Source organism: Cherax quadricarinatus, unplaced genomic scaffold (assembly GCF_038502225.1).
Source record: "Cherax quadricarinatus isolate ZL_2023a unplaced genomic scaffold, ASM3850222v1 Contig787, whole genome shotgun sequence".
Taxonomy (NCBI): Eukaryota; Metazoa; Arthropoda; class Malacostraca; order Decapoda; family Parastacidae; genus Cherax; species Cherax quadricarinatus.
The window spans coordinates 114,422-131,809 of NW_027195813.1; the positions used below are offsets into that span (position 1 = coordinate 114,422).

At 40.9% G+C, this 17,388-nt stretch overlaps 1 long non-coding RNA gene across 1 annotated transcript; it reads left to right on the forward strand.

The window, feature by feature from the left end:
• The first annotated feature begins 8,949 nt into the window (after positions 1–8,949).
• LOC138851494 (uncharacterized) lies at positions 8,950–9,884 on the forward strand. Its single transcript, XR_011391252.1, has 2 exons — positions 8,950–9,126; positions 9,310–9,884. It is a non-coding gene; the product is annotated as an uncharacterized lncRNA (long non-coding RNA).
• The last annotated feature ends 7,504 nt before the right edge of the window (positions 9,885–17,388 follow it).

A 17,388-nucleotide genomic window follows, 5' to 3' on the forward strand; every position in this document is an offset into this window, starting at 1 on the left:
GGTGATACCGACATGTGGAAAAAAAGAGAGACTTATGTACCGTTCAGAACATTTAGAATTAACATATCGCCACGTGTGGCCTCTTCAGTTACCCCTGAACTGTACATAAGTGTCTTTTTTCCACATAAATTGATAACGCCACTGGATGGCGAAACGTCTACAAAGTAGAAGATACCCAGAAGTTGCACATAGTAGGTAAGCTTAGAGCGTCAGGCCTAAGCTGTGTTTCAGTTAAATCTTTTTATTATGCATTTACAATAGTTCTTACGTATTGCTAAACCTTTTTGTTAGAATAAGAGGACAAATGAGAGTACGAGGTAAGATGCAGTGAACAATGAATAACGAGTTGTTTTTTTATTCATAGTAGTAGTAGTTAAGCAATAGCTACATTAGCTACAGTGCTATTTATTGTAAAAGTACTAGATTGCAAACTAGTAAGAGAGAAGTGTTAAGAATGCATTAACTAAATAGCCAGAAAAGGATATAAACAGCTATTAGCTGGTGGCGTAGCGTGTTTTTTTTATAATAAGCATATCCATGAGGAATGAGTATTAATAATGCACTAGCAGAATATAAAGAACTTTATTTTGATTAGAGAGTGGGTGCAAGGAGGAAGAGGAATGATTGGTGTAATATAGTAAAGGGAATATGGAGAGAGAACGCGTATGAATAAAATAAATTTTCACTATATAAATTATGTGGAAATCTGGGAACATGGAGGTAAAAAAGAATGGTGTAGGGAATGCAATAGAGAGCCAATGAGAGAGAGGGGAGACTAACAGAACTTGTTTATATATATATATATATATATATATATATATATATATATATATATATATATATATATATATATATATATATATATAAACATGGGAAAAAGTTTACTGAGTATACCAGGAAAAGTGTACGGTTGAGTTATTATTGAAAGAATTAGAGATAAGACAGAGAGTAGGATTGCAGATGAGCAAAGAGGCTTTAGAGTGGGTAGGGGATGTGTAGATCAAGTGTTTACATTGAAGCATGTATGTGAACAGTATTTAGATAAAGGTAAGAAAGTTTTCATTGCATTTATGGATTTAGAAAAGGCATGTGATAGAGTGGATTGAGGAGCAATGTGGCAGATGTTGCAAGTGTATGAAACAAGTAGTAAGCCATTTAATGCTGTAAAGAGTGAGGCTCAGGTTAGGGTAAGACAGGCAGATCACTTCCCGGTAAAAGTAGGTCTTAGACAGGGATGTGTAATGTCATCATGGTAGTTTAATATATTTATACAAGGGGTTGTACAAGAAGTAAATCCTAGGGTGTTGGGGAAAGGGGTGGCACCAAATTATGGGGAATCAAATACAAAATGGGAGTCGACAGTTATTTACTGATGATACTGTGTTTTTGGAAGATTCTAAAGAAAAGTTACAAAGGTTAATGGACGAATTTGGGAGTGTGTGTAAAGGTAGAAAGTTGAAATTGAACATAGATAAGAGTAAGGTGATGAGGGCATCAAACGATTTAGATAAAGGAAAATTGGATATCACATTAGAAAGAAGGGGTATGGAAGAAGTGAATGTTTTCAGATATTTGGGAGTTGACTTGTCAGCTGATGGGTTAATGAAAGATGAGGTTAACTATAGAATTGATGAAGGAAAAAAATGTGAGTGGTGCGTTGAGGTGTATGTGGAGACAAAACACGTTATCCATGGAGGCAAAGAAGGGAATGTAGCTCGAATGCTTGAATTGTAAATGCTGCAGCGAGGAAGCGGCTGGAGGCAGTGGAGACGTCCTGTCTAAGGGCAATGTGTGGTGTAAATATTATACAGAGAATTGGGAGTGTAGAAATTAGGAGGTGTGGAGTTATTAAAAGTATTAGTCAGAGGGCTGAAGAGGGGATGTTGAGGTGGTTTGGTCATTTAGAAAGAATGAACCAAATGAGAATGATTTGGAGAGCGTGTAAATCTGTCGGGGAAGGAACGGGGGGGGGGAATAGGGGTCGTCCTCGAAAAGGTTGGAGGGGGTAAAGGTTTTGTTGGCGAGGGGCTTCCAGCAAGCATGCGTGAGCGTATTAGGAGTGAATGGAGACGAATGGTTTTTGGGACCTGACGAGCTGTTGGAGTGTGAGCAGTGATATTTTGTGAAGAGATTCAGGGAAACTAGCTAACCGGACTCGAGTCCTGGAAATGGTAAGTACAATGCATGCACTTTAAAGGAGGGGTTTTTGAAATTGTCAATTTGGAGGGACTTCTAAAGTGTCGTATCTGAGTGCCTATGCAAAGACGGAGATTATATATGAGTGGTGGTGAAAGTTTTTTTTTTATATTTTATTTAAAGCTTCATATACAAATACATGTGGTGAAAGTTACATGGGAAACTACAGTACGAAATTATTTAATAAACTGAGCAAACAAAGGGAACATCAAATTACTGTACAACTACTGAAGTAGCACAAAGAAGAACAAATTACTGTACTAACACATATATCTAAATTCTGTACTAGCACGGGAAATAAAAGTATTTGTCCAGGGAAAAACAAACTGCTGTTCTATTATTTCGAAAATATACACAACTCATGGAACAATAAAAGGGAGTTTGTTCTACTGTAATAGCATACGAGACAAACGACTGAACCCTCTAATGGAACACTAAACTATTATCATTCGTCTCTCAACCCTTGAGTAGAGAGGACGTACTTGGAACTGCGCTCTGACCCCTGGTGGCAGGTGACAGTATTTTCATCATGGTGGAGAGTGGCTTGAGTAGAGAGGACGCAGACGTGTAAACACTGTGTTTAGAATTGGTGAGGGGCGTGCTCACTGCCCAGAATACCAACATGTTGCTGACGGGGATATTGCGGGATACGTATGGCATCGCTAATGAAGACCTTTATGGAGTTTCACTGAATGGTGTGGCACGCATTTTCGTTAAGTTCCGGCTGAGCAGTACATATGAAAACATGGTGGCCAAGTATCAGGTGGTGGTTAAGATGGTTACCCCTGGCGTTAGTGTCCGTCTTCATGACGTATCAAGGTTCTACACCTGGGTCAAGGTGCGTAATGTACCTTTCGAGGCTGATGAAAGTGATTTACGGCAGGTGTTTGGAAGATATGGGACGATCCATATGGCGACATTGGGACGTTGGCGAGATGGGCCACTAATTGGCTTCCCTGAAGGGATGTTTTCCCTGAAAATGTCCCTAAGGCATCCTATTCCATCTTATGTGGGAATGGAGGACTTCCGGACTCAGGTGTACGTAACATACACAGGTCAGAGGCGTACATGCCATGTGTGTGGGGCGTACGACCACATAGCTCCGACTTGTCCAACGAGACGTGGGAAACCCGATGCTGAGGCGGGGTCTGATGGTACTACGGACGACTGACTTGTGCAACGGCAACGCAACGTAAGCCTTCGTCACGGGAGGCGTGGAGTGTGGAGGTGGAGAGGGAGGAGGAGGCGTCGCCTGAGTGTGTGACACTCACTGGACTTGATGAGGACTTGACGTCGGAGAAGAGTCTGCAATTGCTCACCATGTTTCGGAAGCTACAATTCAGGAGGCCCTGGATGACTTACTGGATGTTTCGGTGTCTGTGGTCAATGCTGGCTTGGATGCTCTGAGTGTAGAGGCTGAGGTGGGTGGCCTCAATGAGAAGGTTGTGAGTGGTGAGGGGTGGGTTCAGAGTGTGGCAGTGGAGGTCCACAGGGAAGATGCCCAGGAGGAGGCGAAGCGTGAGAAGCGTGGCTCTCGCAAGAGAACGGCTGTTATTTCTGATAGTGAGGATGTTTTGACGCCTGGGCAAAGGCCTGTGAAGAAAGCCTGGCATGATGTAACGCCTAGAGATAAAGGTGATTTAAAGAAAGTTGAGCGTGAGCAAGGGGAAGGTGATGGGAAGTGTGGGAGGTGGGGTGGGGATTCTCCCCAGGGTTCTAAGTGTGTTAGGGTGTCTAAGGGAAAGCCCTCATTATGGCCTTCAGGTGTCTTACTTTAAATGTTAATGGGTTGAAGGCAGTGGGCAAATGTAAAGTTCTGGAGGGTTATTTGAGGAGATATGTGCCAGACCTTGTGTTCTTGCAGGAGCATAATTATAAATATTTAGGTGAATTGTCAATTACCGGATATGACGTGTACATGGGTTGTTCTACACGACTGAAAGGTGGTGTGGTGCTATTAATTAAGGAAGCCAGCCCGTTTCTTTTGCATAGGTGTGAGGTAGGGGAGGAGGGGCGGGTGGTTAGGGTGGAGGGTATGTGGGGTGGGGTTCGAGTGGGTTTCATTGGGGTGTATGGGCCGGCGGAAGGGGACATGGGTGTTAAAAATAGATTCTTTAGGGATGTCCTTGTCTACCATTTCAGATCGCTGCCAGGTATTACAATTATAGGGGGTGATTGGAACTGTGTTGTCCGACGTAAGGATGTAGAGCCTAGGGGGAGGGAATTTTTGGGGGGGTTTTAGGGGATCTGTTGCGAGGTGTGAATGTAGTGGATGTTGGAGGGGAGGCGAGCGGAGTGACGCATACGTTTATTAAGCGTGATTATGCGGCGAGGCTTGATCGCATTTATGTATCTCGGGGGGTGAGGGTGAGCAGTGTGTGTGTGTTGAATGTAAGCTTCAATGATCATCGAGGGGTTCTGGTGGACTTAAATTGGAAGGGTTTGCCGAAGCGTTTCAGAGGTTACTGGAACATGAATGTTGGGTTATTGAAAACAGGGGAGGAGAGGGAATCTTTTGCGTGCACTTGGAGAAGGTGGTGGGCTGATGGAGGGGGAGGGGTTGATGTCATTAGGTGGTGGGACTCGGTCGATAAGGGGAAGGTGAGGGATTTTTATCAGAGGAGGGGAAAGGAAGAGAGGCGGTTTCAATATGGGATTTTAAATTACCTTGAGGGTCAACTACAGGAATGCTATATGGGAGGGGGGTGCATATCCGATGGGTGAGATTGAGGGTTTGAAATAACGGATTAGTGATATTCAAAATCGCAATTTTGATGCTGCAAGGGTTGCAGAGGGCCTTGATGAGGTCTTATGGGGGGACCGTCTGTCGGCGTATGTCTTGCGGGAGCAGGGGGCACGTCGTAGGGCAACGGAAGTGATGAGTTTGCGGGTACAGGAGCAATTGGCGGGATATCGTCAGGGGCAGGTGCTTTCGTCAACAGAGGGTATGGGTTATGTGGATGCATGGTACGAGAAGAATGGTAAAAGTGTGGGGGTTAATTGTGAGGCTTTAGGCGCAATGGGCGAATGGGTAAACTGTAATCTAGTGCATAAGGATCGATTGAGATTGAGTGGGCCTATAAGTGAGGAGGAGATTAGGATGGCAGTGGACGGGATGAGCATGGGTAAATCGCCTGGTATTGACGGCATCCCTTGTGATTTTTATAGGGAAAACTGGGAGTGTTTGCGTGGTTTTTTAGTGGAGTTATCTAATGCCATGAAAACCAGGGGTAGGTTGGGGGAACAGCAGAGAACGGGTGTAGTGGTCATGGTCCCTAAAATGAAGTCTTGTGAATGTGTGCATGACTACCGTTCGATCACCTTAATGTGTGGTGATTACAAGATCTTTGCTAAAGTGTTGGGAAATAGGTTGAAAGGTGTTCTTGCCAGAGTTTTGGACGAGGGTCAATATGGAGTGCCTGGGCGTTCGATGTGTGTGGGGGCAGGGGATTATACGTAGGTTTATAGATGAAAATGGGGGGGAACATCAAGGGTGGGGTTTTAGCATTAGATTGGCATGCAGCGTATGACTGTGTGGAGCGTGAGGCGTTGTGGAAGTTTATGCAATGGCAGGGGTTTGGGAGGGAAATCGTCAGTTGGACTAAGGTGTTGTATGAGCAGGCAACGGTTAGGGTACAAGTGAATGGTAGGTTAGGTCAACCTGTTATGATGGAAAGGGGCTTAAGGCAGGGATGCCCTGTGTCGCAGCTTCTCTTTGCATTGCTCCAAGACCCGTTCTATAGGGATGGTGAGGGATGGGGTGTCTGTGGAACCGGGGGTCATTGGATATGTTGATGACACCACAGTGCTATTTAGAAGGTCTGAAGATTTACCTAGGGTTAGTGAGTTGGTGGAGAGTTTTGGCATGGCAACAGGGATGACGCTTAATAGAGATAAGTCGATGTTATTGAGGGTGGGGGATGGTGTGGGTGGGGTATACAAACAGGGTGAAGGTTGGTCCCTGGTAAGTAGACTTAAGGTATGTGGGGTTGTTCACATGGAAAATCTCCTGGAGGCACGGAAGGTGAATTCGAAAGAAACTGTGGATAGGGTTTTGGGTAGATTAGCGGGTTTGCGTACAGGAGGTTTGACGCTGCACCAGCGTGCTATTGTGGTGAATGTGAAACTGTATAGTAAGCTGTGGCATGGGGCAGGTATATATCCCTAGGAAACATGTGATGAGAAGCATCTGTTGAAGCGCGTGTATCGATATATTTGGGGTTCGGGTTGTGAATGGTTGTCGAGAGATGTTGTGTCTACCGGTACGCCAGGGAGGGCTGGGGTTAATGGCGCTGCATCAAAGGTTGTTGGGTATGTACGTTAAACACAGTTATTTGATGGAGGGCAGAAACGCAGGTACAGGTTTGGTATGGGTGAGAAGGGACTTGGTACGTTGGGTGAGGGGTAGGGATGTTCAGGTGTGTGAGGGAATATTGAGGTTGTGTTATGCAAGGGAACCCTGCAGGGTTAAGATAGGTACACTGGCTCGGGTGGGTGGTGGGGAGGTAGTTGCTAGGGTTGTGGGTTTGTATCCGATGTATGCATGGAGTGATATATGGGGGCGCCTGAAAGGGTTGCGATTGAAGGCTGTGGTGCGAGAGGTAATGTTTAAATTTCTCCATAATATATTGCCGTCGGGGGAGGTGTTAGGTAATAGGCGTGTGCAGGAGGGACGGGAATGTTGTGAGTGTGGGGGTATTGACACTGTTTTCCATGCAGTATATTTTTGTGAAAGGTTGGAACCAGTGAGAGAGTGGTTTAGCAGGGTTTTACGTATGGTGGGTGGGGGTGGTATTTGTGTTTTACGGGCATTATGCTTGGATGTGGGGGAGGCTGCCGGTACAAAATGCGATGGGTTATCTGGTAGCCGACTTCGTGTATACTTCGTGGGTTTTACGGAGAGCGCCGGTGGGGGAGCGAATTAGGGCCCTGGCAGCGATATTTTATGGGACACAAAGGAGGAATAAGGATATCACTGGGAACAGATGGTATTTTAAATTTTCAGATGGATATCGTAGCTTTTGAGTGGAGGACTTACGGGCATTACAGATTCAGGGGACTTGACGAAGCTGGTTTCTTGAGGAAGGCGCGGGCGTGACTGGTACATTTATTGTGGTTTTTGTACGTATGTAATACATGTGTTTATGCATTTCCTCTGTTTTGCAGGAATGTGGTTATGTATGAAGCGTGTTTCAGAATGTTTATGTTTTCACCCATGTTAATTAATGTTATTTTATAGTTTTGGTTATGATGGTAACGGCAGATACAGCTGTTGTGAATAGGGATGGGGGGTTGTAGTGTGTGCTGTATTCTTATAGTAACGATTTGCACAGGGATGTTGCATCCGGGTTGTTATAATGTTTCATTTCTAGTTTTCCATAAGCATCTGTTTTATGTCTGCGTCTCTGTGAAACACATGCTTCCTTGTGTTACGATTTAAGTTATATGTTTTGTTTTCATTTATATATTGTTATTATGGGTTCGAACCTCTGTAACGTAACATTATGTATTATTTCTTGGATGCTTGGTATTTTTGTATACACCGTTTTAAAATAAAATATAAAAAAAAAATATTCTAGTATATGGAACATGTGTAAAAACTCATGGAACAAGAAGTTTCTGTATTAGAACATGGAACATGTTCCTTTTCATACACATGGAACAATGAAGTACTGTACTTACTGGAAAACTACACTAAAAGATGGAACAATAAAATACTGTATTAGCAAATGGTACAACTACTATATCATTGCAAGGAATAAACTTTACCAGCAGATGGAACTACTACACTAGCCCATTGAACAAACTCCTGAATCAGCACATGGAACAAACTCCTGAATCAGCACATGGAACAAACTCCTGAACCAGCACAGAGCAAATTCTTAAACATGCTCATTGAAGAACAATTTAACCAACTGGTTCATGGATCCAGAAAGTACTTCATTAGCAAAAAAAAAAAAAAAATTAGTGTCCAAGAACACTGAGCAATAAATTACTTAACACTGAAAAAATACTACACTAGCGGACCACGAAAGCTTCTATAGTAGCATATAGAACAAATTCTTTATTAGTTAATGGAACAAGCTTCTATACTAGCCCATGGAACAACAAGCTTCTATACTAGACAATGGAACAAGTTTCTATACTATCACATGGAACAATCTTCTATACTTGTACATGGAACAAGCCACTATACTAGCCGATGTAACAAGCCCCTGGAACAAGCTTCTAAAGTAGCCCATGGAACAAACTTCTAAACTAGCTAATGCAACAAGTTTCTTTACTAGACTACGGAACAAGCTTCTATAGTTGCACATGGAACAAGCTTCTGTACAACCTCACGGAACAAGCTTCTATACTAGCACATGGAACAAGCTTCTATGCCAGCCCATGGAACAAGCTTCTATGCCAGCCCATGGAACAAGCTTCTATGCTAGCCCACGGAACAAACTCCTATACTAGCACATGGAACAAACCTCTGTACTAGCACATGGTATATCAAACTTTTGTTTTCGCATATTTACCAATACACTATTGTACAAGCATAATGAACAACAAGCTACAAACTCACAGTACAACAAACTATTGTACTAATATATGCACATGTGATATGTTCTAAGTTGTTATAGCTACTTCATCTTATTTTAAATATATTTTGAGTTGCGAATTCCAAATACGTAATTTTTTCCCTATGAATTAAGGTTCACAATATGGTGTAGACCTTTACTTGAAGTGTGTGAGGGTAAAGTTCATCAGATAGCAGTAGCGAGCGAATATATGGTGACGATAGTTTGATTGGCAGTCTGCTTGTTACGGTAGTGTCAGTGTCTAGCTCCCGCTATCACCCCCTTCCTTTCTCCACACTGAAAGGTGACGTGTGGGACTCCGACCAAATGGATAAACACTTGACTCGCAGCTCCCAACACATCTGTAAGTAAAATGCCTCGGCTCCTGTTATGTTTGATATATTAGTTAAAAGCTTCACTTTAATCTTGAGACTTAGTTCATCCTGCTTTGACTTTCATGTTTAAATCCTCACCAGTCTTTTAAATGCCTTACACTTATCATGGAGAGTGATTGATCGAGCAGTGGTTAACTGTTGTCTGTTTCTAGCTTGGACTGCCAGCTAGGGTCATCTGGCGACTACACAGACAGTTGGAAGGAGAGGAACCTAACCAGGTTAAGAGACGTCACCCACGATCTACGTACCATATTGTAGTTACACCCAGGCAGCTACCTCTCATCTCTACAGTGATGAAAGACCTGCGTTCCTATCATCTTGACGGATCATTCAAGGCTAGACATACTGTGACTGAATAGTCGTTGGGTTGTCACTCACCACCTGTGACCCCCCCGCCCCACATCATCAACGGCTACAGTTTCTGCTATGCGCTGTGTCAACAACATCAACATGATCTACAATTACACCTGTACAAATTAGCGTTGAATTCAATTATAATTTTTTTCTATTTCATTTTTCTTTCAAATAAGATAAGTTTTATATTTTCAATTCTTACAATAAAGTGTTTATATTTGTATGTTATTTTTATTTTTCTTATTTTTTCTTTTCCTAAGGAGGAGCCAGCCTTGGTAATACTAACATAAGGTCTTACAGGGATGAATAAGCCTCCACAAAGTGTAGGCATGAAATTGTACGTTTTCAAATAAATAAAGGTATGTTAAAATTACACCCAGTATCATTTAAGGATTTACCCGCAATAAATACCAGACTCCTTGTTAAGTTTGTCTTTTCTCTTCAAAACTTTGCTTGTTACATTTCTCTTCGTGTTCTTTTGTGGTGGGTGACTGTGCAACACGTAGTAGTAGCCGGTCTTCATGTTGACACTCCGGTTCACTTTGGTACCTTCTCTCTCTCCTTTATATCCTGTTGAAACTGTTCACTTTACTCTTCACTTTGCCAGCAGTAGCAGCCTGGTTGATCAGACCCTGATCCACCATGAGGCCTGGTCTCACACCGGGCCGCGGGGGCGTTGACCCCCGAAACCCTCTCCAGGTAAACTCAAGCTTCCAGATGTTCTATAGTAGTGCAAATTAGCATCTAGGAAATGCTCTTCGAGACTCGTATTACATCCTCAGGCTTTGAATTTCTCCATGCCTTTTTTTTTAACATGTAACAGTTATTAAAGTTTTCGTTATGAAGAAATTAACTTATTTTTAACCTGACAAATATACTTCGTGTTTACCATCCAACAATCCTGGAAATTTCTTGCACTAAAAGTCTCCATTTTGTTGTAAATTCTAACAAATTGCTTCATTAAGCAAAGTTATTTTTATAGAGGTGGAAAGAGGACATTTTTTTTGGATTAACCACACTGTCTCGTACTTTATGCCTTGTTTCTGGTGTAAGTCTGTTATTACTCGGCCATAGTTTCTGGCACCAGATTGATGGACTGACCACATCGACTCAAGGTTGAGGGACTGATTACCTCATTCTCCTCATGTTCAAGTTTCTCCTGTGTATGGGCTGATGAAGCCACTGTGTGGCGAGACGTTTCCTTAATAAAGATACCCAAGAGTTGCACATGTGCCTAATTTATCACCTACAGGAGATCGTGACATTTCTTTGTATGCGACTGGACAATAAATGTGATCCTCACATACGATAATCAGCACATCGAAATTGATAACAGGCAATAATTCTCGAGTTAAGAACCCCTCAGGGAAGGTTCCTTGATGTTGGTGAGGGGCTCTTGATTTAGGGAATTGGATCTGTGCTCCAGTTCCCTGAATTACGCCTGAATGCCTTCCACATCCCCCCCAGGCGCTGTATAATCCTACGGGTTTAGCGCTTCCCCTTGATTATAAAAATAATAATCGAGTTAAGAAACTGATATAGACCAGTCCCTGGAGCCATTATGTACCTCTGCAATCTTTTGACTACCGCCCATAGGATGGGTATGGGGTGCATAATAATCATATTAAACTAACCTGAGTAACTGGCCATATGGGATTATAAAGTATTTACATTCTTTCTTGTCGAATGTTACATAAAAACTGTGAATGATAACGATGCAGCTTTCCTGGAAACTGGATATCAGTGTGAATAACAGAGAGAGAGAGAGAGAGAGAGAGAGAGAGAGAGAGAGAGAGAGAGCCAGAACAAGAGGCGGTAGAGATATTATGTGCGCGTTAGTACATCAATATAATTTTTTCTATTATAATAATTAACACATTATGAAAATAAAAACATTCCTCTTTTCTTAACATTTTATTTTTTTATTTACGTAGTCTAAGCATAGCATGGAAAAAAATGACTTAACTTCAGCACAAGTTTGGGTGAAGTGCAGAAACTCTTGCCGTATGAGACCTGCCATCGGTGACATATTCCAGTTCTCTCCCTGGGACGTATCTCTTCATAAACTACCCGCTAATTTAATATTAATTTTTAAAGCAGTGGACTGTAAGCCAGCAGAAGGCCTGGGTCAGATGACCAAAAGCTCCAGTGGAAGGATCACATGACAGACCAACGTCAGGAAACAATTGTCCTGTTGCCTGACAAATCTTACCTAACATACTGGGGCGTCATACATCAACTTCTCTTTCCCGCTCTGTCGATTTCCAAGGCTTAAGAGAAGCCTCTTTCGTACTCAGTGTGGCGTCTAGTGGCAACAACCTGACCTAATTTAGAACTTTTTTTCATTCCCGTTTCCATTCTCGAAAGGAATTCCTGTTCTATTTCCGCTCAGTTTCGGACACTATTCCTTCTCCAGAAACTATAAAGAGTTCAATAAGGAGTGAGGTTTGTTTACTCTCAAGGCCCCCATCCCCAATAGCAACAACTTCAGTAATACGTATACCTCACGACATCGTGTTTAATATAAGCGCCGCAAGTAATAATATACTGGGTATTTCCAAACATATTTAGCCTAAGCGCCACTGATAATAATGTACCTCTTGACACCATATTTAACCTAAGCGCCAGAGGTAATAATGTGCCTCACGACATCATAATTAACTTAAGCTCCTCCAGAAAAATGAGTCACGACACCATACGTTACAGAAGCATCATTTTGGCTTACCTGCTGCTAGTATAAGCGTTTGGGTGTGCAGCGTGAGGAATTAAGATGCTACATAGAACGAGCTTTTATAGCGACCACTCTTTTCGCTCTGATTAGACCTCTATCATATCATGACTTGACGTTATCCAACCCTCCTATATGTTAAAAGAAAAGCACAATGCAGCGCAATTTTATATTGGTTATATTTTAGCAATGGTGATCCAAGGAAGGGGAGGTTAAGTTTAATTCCTTGACTCAAAAGCTCTTAATCAATGCCTTAAGGCAAAAATAATGAAATGTAAAATAATAATATACCATTTTTATTGTAGAGGTAAAATGACACCGACAAACTCTAATGGTCGGTATAAAAACTGTCAATTGTTCCACAAACCTTCGGCTAGTAATAGTTGATCAGGGTAGAAATTTGAAGTTGATTGGATAATGTGTTCTGAAGTATCAAAGTTTTGGAAGAAGTTTGTAGAGCACAAGAACACTGCAGCTTACAATGTTCCAGATCTAGTATTGAGTCGTATAGTTTTTCAGGATCGCTAGGCTCATAAAAATTAAAAACGCGTTGCAAGAATCAGATATTCAATATTTATACATGGGCCTTATGAATTTCTGTTTTGCTTAAAATCTCTAAAGATCTTCAAGAAGAAAATATCGGTTGTGAGTTAAGTCTAATTTAACAATCTGTAAAATTAGCTAAAAGAACATAACTTGTAATTAACTTACACCAACACATAAGCGCTTGAAAGCGAGCCGAAAAGTTCTCTAGTTAGTACATACTAACCAATTTACTTAATGACATTGGCAATTTTATATTAGGGTCGTACGAAGTGAAAACCAAGCTGTCTTTTAATAAAAGCAATCAACACAGTTTATAGCCTATCAAAAAAGGTACTCTCCAATAATTGCTCTGAAACTAACAATTCCATTTTTTCCAATTTCATTAAATTTCAAATCTGCACCAAAATAGTCTAAACACACAGGGTGTTGTCCATCTAATGGAATGCATCAGCATTAGTATTTTTCAGCCAATAAGACGATGGCTGCTTTATTAATACAAGTCAGTAATACTATTTAATAAAATTTGCTATATTAATAATCGTAATAATAATAAATTTTATTTCCACAAGTACATGTACAATGTATACAGGCATAACTGACATCAATGACATACTACTATATAGAAAGCCTCTTGTTAAGCAGAGCATTTAAAAATATAAGGAATACTGCAGAAGGCATACTGGCCCATGCAAGGCAGGTCCAAGTCACCTACTGGCTTAAGCCACTGTCCCAACCTAGTCAGATCCAGGACACATTTACTAAAGGTAGGAGCATGGGATCAGACCTATCAGCACTGAAGTACACTCGTCCTGGAAAACAAAGAATCTATTTCCTACCTTCCAATCTTCTGATTAACCTTCCTCATCTTGATGCTTCCTCGTTAAGTATGAACCACTTGAAGCGCCTGCCACTCTTCAAGTCACTGCTGGTAACCTCTTCCTCCTTCCCAGCTCCAACCATCTCATACTCACTGTCAAACCCATCCAGGCTAATTTTCAGCCTCCTATTTTCCACCTGAAGAAGTAGAACCTCCTTCAATACTTTAATCTAAGATTCTGAAACACTACAGCAAGCCAAGGTGCTCAGTAACACCCCACGCTAATCACCCAGACAGCTTAGGACAGCATGACCTCTCCTGACTACTGACGTCGGGTAAATAAGGTCACTTTCGTCCCAGGATGAGACCCGCACTAGTCGACTAACACCGAAGTACCTCTTTTACTGATGGGTGAACACGGACAGGAGGTGTCTTAAGTATACACGTCCTCATGTTTCCACCCGTACCGGGGATCGACCCCTAGACCACAGTGTGTGAGCTGAGTATGTTAGCCATTGAGCCACGGTACTTATGAAGCCCAATACTAACGCGAAACTTGTTTTCTAGAAAACAGTCCGGGATGAGAGTTTCAAGCCGGCCAGAAGAGACATTCTCCAGTTATCGCATAGATTCCAACGATTCTCCATCGATATATACTACATTAAGTATACTACGTTAATTGATTGTAAAAGCAGATGTATTTCGGTCGCTGCGCAATCCGATGAAGGGGTCGCCGTATTACAACGCTTCGGTACGTCAGTGTACGCGATATCTGCATCTAGTGTGGTATAAGTTTATAATACCGCTGAAAATTTGTAAATTATATTTGGTATTCACATGTTAACACGTGAATATCTCATTTTTTCAATAAGAATTACAATTTTACTCATAATTTGCCCTAAACAAATTCAAACCTGTCATTAAACAACACCAACGTTGAAGGAAAACTGTAAAGAGTAGAGAACAGTCGGAAACTACAGTAAGTTCTCAACAGGCTTCAGACATAGTTATTCAAGAGCTCAAGTTTAACCCTATCAGTGTAAATTGTTGATAACTGGAGAATGGGGAAGACCCGGTACAAAATACAGTATTGGAGGGAAAAACGTCAACTATCAGATAAAGCAATGAAATCGGGGGAGAATACAAAAACCAACAAACAGCTAAACCTACACATTAACCATACAACATCAGTGGCAAATGCATCATTAGCAAACCTCAGAAAAACATTCACGAATTTAATTGCACAATCCTTCAGATCCTTATGTATGAAATATGTCACGCCAATCATTGAGTTTCCTGCCAATCATGACACCCACAAATGGTCAATCAAGTGAAGAAGCTCTGAATGATGTATACGTTTGCACCTTGAATACAAACTGACAGGAATTCACTTCGAGGATTTTTTGAAGAAAATCAGCTTGATGACATTGGAATATTTATTTACAACTTACAAAATCTTTCTAGGCATTGGCAAAGCATGCAGAGATAAACTGTTGCAATATTGAGTACCTAGGTCGAAGGAGAACATTAAAATCTGGAATGATGGACGAGTCATAGGGATGTAAGGAAGTATTTCTTTAGTCTCGAGGTGGCTGGAAAATAGAATGACTTGGAAAAGGAAATGAAGATGGCAAACTCAATATACAGCTTCAACAGTAGACACTAAGGCCATATACGCAAGAAATCAGTGATTCCTAGAATAGTACTTACTGTAGTTTAGTTGAAATAAGGAGTCAAGTCTCTGCCACAGTAAACAACTCGGAGAGCACAATTCAGCGAGTGTACACGGGACAAATCTCTAAGTACACATTACGAAATATGTTAATACTGTGAGGTTTATTTTTCATCCAATGATAAAACTTCTGTTAGTATAAAAAAAAAGTCGGTTCATTACAGAGACGCACAACTATACATATACATGAAAAACATTAATTCTGGAACTGTCAAAAAAAATCGGAAATAAATTCAATATCATATTTCCGAGTTATGAAATGGATGACAATTTATTTTACAGGTAGCAGCCAGTACGCTGTGACTTCATATAAAGGAACAGGAAATACATAGAGAGAGAATTTTATATTATTTTTTATGGATGTGCTTTGAAATTTAACTTTTAAACAAATAAATGATTCGATATAATATTTAAAAATGAAAAAGACCATTTTAAACTAAAATTAATGAAATATTGGTAAAAAAGAGAATTAATGCGGAGTGTACTCACTCACCACAGCCATTCAGCCAGAAACTACGCACTCTGCCGTCATGCAGCCAGCAACCACGCACTCTGTTTAACTTTTAAACAAATAAATGATTCGATATATTTAAAAATGAAAAAGACCATTTAAAACTAAAATTAATGAAATATTGGTAAAAAAGAGAATTAATGCGGAGTGTACTCACTCACCACAGCCATTCAGCCAGCAACCACGCACTCTGCCGTCATGCAGCCAGCAACCACGCACTCTGCAGTCATGCTGCCAGCAACCACGTCATGTGACCAGCATGAAAATATCAGCATTATAACTGGCTATACAACCGATGGCTCTTCACTCAACAGTCTTGCAGTTACACGTCATGCAGCTAGTAATCAGCTGCTATGCAGCGAGCATCCGAGCAGCCAGCAGTTATGCATCTAAAAGGAATTCATCTATGTAGCCTGATGTCTACCGACAAACAGCCATGCAACCCATAGCAACGTAAAAAAAAAAGTAAAACGGACAAGAATAGAACCCGCGATTAGTCTTAAAACTGCAGACCGACGCCCGAAGTATGGTTTGTTTGCAATCGTGTCATTACTGTTTCGTGAGCAACAATAATATAGCCATCACGGGTTGGTAGAAGCCAATCACAGAGCATAAAGTATTAACAATAGATCACCGGGTTTGAGTTTGGTACTCACATTGTTCAGGGATAACAGTTGCTACAAGCAGAATAAACATCTATTAATTGAGCCATTGTATTCAATTGTTGTTGTTAAGGCAGCAAGCTTATGCAGAACAAAGATCCAGTCATGTGTAAACGTGAAAATGCAGACACAATCAATAAGCTGGAGGATCACAATATATATACCCCCAAAAAATGTTATACTTCGAAAGAGTCGGACAGATATAAGAGCCAGTGATGGAGTCATTGTATTTCAGTCAAACCCTTACAAAGAAGAATGGAAAAACATTATGAAGTTCAATACTCTTTAGGGCCATTCAGGGCAAGAAGAAGCGGACTCGTGTAATTTTAGTTAATTCATAATGAAGACCTAAATTGGACGAGATCATACAACGCCTGGGGAAAGGTAATCCGATTTGTTCTAAATAGAGCGACGTTCCAGTTCCTTAGATCAAGAGCTTTCCGCTAGCATCAAGGCACTCAGCATAACTGGAAAGAGTGGTGGTGATTCGATCCACTGTCCACTATGTGCAAGAAAAACACTGGACTCGCCTGGAATCTTAAGGCACATAACCTTGACAAATAGTGAAACGGGCAATATGCAACAAACTTTGTAATATTCCTATGGAGACGATGTACTAATTATATATAGATATTAAATAAATAAATAAATAAATAAATTATATATATATATATATATATATATATATATATATATATATATATATATATATATATATATATATATATATATATATATATATATATATATATATATATATTTATTTATTTATTTATATTATAATATAGGGAAGTACCACCTCTATAGCTGGAATGGGGACCCTCATCCTCAGAGAAGACAAACGTACCTCAGGGAAAACTCAAGGTTCTCCCCAGAGCTGT